Here is a 2642-nt window from a genome sequence, read left to right as displayed (position 1 = left end):
CTTTTTGGAGACAGTCTCATTTTGTCACCCTTGGTAGAGTGCTGTGGCGTCACAGCTCACAGCAACCTCCAGTTCTTGGGCTTTGGCGATTCTCTTGCCTCAGCCTCCCGAGTAGCTGGGACTATAGGTGGCTGCCACAATGCCCGGCTATATTTTTGTTGCAGTTTGGCCGGGGCCAGGTTTGAACCCACTGCCCTTGGTATATGGGGCCAGCACCCTACTCACTGCCACAGACACTGCCCATTAGTAGAGTATATATTAAATAGATCTCTCCCTTATAAGTTACAAAGCCAAAATATTTCTTGCTTTTAAGGTGGCTATATATATTTTTCTTCCTTTTTTGAGATAGTCTCAGTTTGTCACCCTGGATAGAGTGCCGTTGCATCGTAACTCACAGCAACCTCAAACTCTTGGGCTCAAATGATCCTCTTGCCTCAGCTTCCTGAGTACTGGCACATGCCACAACCCCTGGCTACTTTTTCTATTTTTAGTAGAGATGGGGTCTTGCTCTTGCTCAGGTGGGTCTCGAACTCCTGACCTCAAGCATTCTAATCTCCTTGGCTTCCCAGAGTGCTAGGATTACAGGCATGAGCCATCTCACCAGGCCTAAGGTGGCAGTATTTTAAAAGTATGTTTAGTTAGACTAAATTTATTGTTCGTTAACCTTTTATTGAGTCTACAGAGTGTCTTGGGTTTTTGACCGGTATGGAGTTTAGTAGGCCTTGGAGAGAATAAGCAATTTTTAGATGGTGGTATGTACATTTATTCTACCTTACCAGGATTTGTCTAGTAATGTCTTGTACATAATGGCTGTTAAGTGGCCAACATCATTTCCTACTTTTACTGTTTATAGGTCTATATTCATGGATTTCTGTTTTTGTTCTATATAGAAATAATGGCTATGATTTAAAGTATTAACTTTGGGATTATAAGATTTTTTGTGTGTGATTTTTTTTTTTTTTTGAGACAACCTCAAGCTGTCACCCTGGGTAGAGTGCTGTGGCATCACAGCTCACAGCAACTTCCAGCTCCTGGGCTCATGTGTTTCTCCTGTCTCCGCCTCCCAAGTAGCTGGGACTACAGGTGCCCACCACAATGCCTGGCTATTTTTTGGTTGCAGCCGTCATTGTTGTTTGGTGGGGGCTGGGGCTGGATTCAAACCTGCCAGCTCAGGTGTATGTGGCTGGTGCTTTAGCTGCTTGAGCCACAGGCGCTGAGCCTATGTAAGATATTTTAGTTGAAAATCAACACAGTGAGCAAAGAGATACGAAAGTAGTTACGTTTTTTATACAGTAACATATATGGTAACATATTAAGAGGTCTAACAAGAGGACCTCCTCCAATATGGTTACTGTTGTGTGTAGTTAGCTAATGTCAGGTAATTAGGGCCATAGTGTTTGTATTTTAGTGTCAGAAAGAATTTTTTTGGAATTATGTTATGGACTACTTTATTAATAGTTTTTTAATTAATTGGATATTAATGACAAATTAATGTTATTTTTGAAATTTTGATATCCACAGATGCTGTTTTAATAAGTCCAGAATAGTTTGATTTTTTTAAAAGACTTTTTAAAAATCTGTTTTCATTTTGTATTAATAGTATTTATAGCTGTAGAAATAGTATTTAAGGCTCTTGCCATAGCACAGGCTAAGTGGCTAATTTGGATATTAAGATTGTTAGTCATAGTAGGTATTAGAAGAATGGATAAGGAGACATTTAATAGGACTGAACAGCTGTACATCATTATAGTGAGTATTGGGGAGATGTAGTTTCTAAGTTGTATCTCTTGGATGTGTCTGGTGAGTGTTGTATGTCTTGGATTTGGGGCATGAAAGATGTAAGATGTCTTAATAGTGTAGGGCTTGTCAGTGTTATTAGTTGGGATATAAGAGCATGTTTGAGACTTATGAAGGAGAAACCATGCTTTAATCAGTGTGGGGTATGTAAAGGTATGAGACAGTGCTTGTCTGATTATATAGGAGGCCTGGGTGTGTTAAGAATTGGCATTTAACATAACATTTTGTGAAGCTGTCATAAGAGTTATTTGGGGTAATTGTTTTTAGTTGTAAAGAAAACATTTTTTGATCTTTTGTCATGGTAACATGTTTTTAGTTATTATATATTTAAGTATTTTTGTTTATATGTCTAAGAGAGGTAGCATTTTAAAAGAGTTTTAGAAGAGTATTTACTTTTGTTAAATAAGATGTAAATATTTGTCTTATTTTGTTAAATAAAATTTTTAAACAAATATAATAAATATTTGTCTTATTTTGTTAAACAAAAACTTGTTACATTATACTGTGGGCTAAATAAGTCTATTTTTTTCTCATTGGAATGGCAGAATATGTGCATTTTGAGAAATTACTGTAGTCTTAAGTTGATTAAGAAGATGGAGGAGGTGGTGCCTGTAGCTCTCTCGGTAGGATGCTGGCCACATAAACACAGGCTGGTGGGTTTGAATCTGGCCCAGGCCAGCTAAACAAAGACAACTGCAGTAAAAAAAAATAGCCGGGCATAGTGGTGGGTGCCTGTAGTCCTAGCTACTTGGGAGGCTGAGGCAAGAGAATGGCTTGAGCCCAGGAGTTTGAGGTTGCTGTGAGCTGTGATGCCACAGCACTCTACTGAGGGCAACAAAGTAAGA

The 2642-nt window shown here is 38.6% G+C and overlaps 1 protein-coding gene across 1 annotated transcript in view; it reads left to right on the top strand.

The window, feature by feature from the left end:
- SYF2 (SYF2 pre-mRNA splicing factor) overlaps positions 1–2642 on the top strand; it is a 12637-nt gene that overhangs the window by 1232 nt on the left and 8763 nt on the right. The gene's annotated exons all lie outside the window — the stretch shown is intronic.

Source organism: Otolemur garnettii, unplaced genomic scaffold (genome assembly GCF_000181295.1).
Source record: "Otolemur garnettii isolate 467f Iridium unplaced genomic scaffold, OtoGar3 scaffold00156, whole genome shotgun sequence".
In the NCBI taxonomy this organism is placed as follows: Eukaryota; Metazoa; Chordata; class Mammalia; order Primates; family Galagidae; genus Otolemur; species Otolemur garnettii.
Note: the sequence above shows the minus strand (reverse complement) of the source record. Positions and strands in the feature narration are given on the sequence as shown.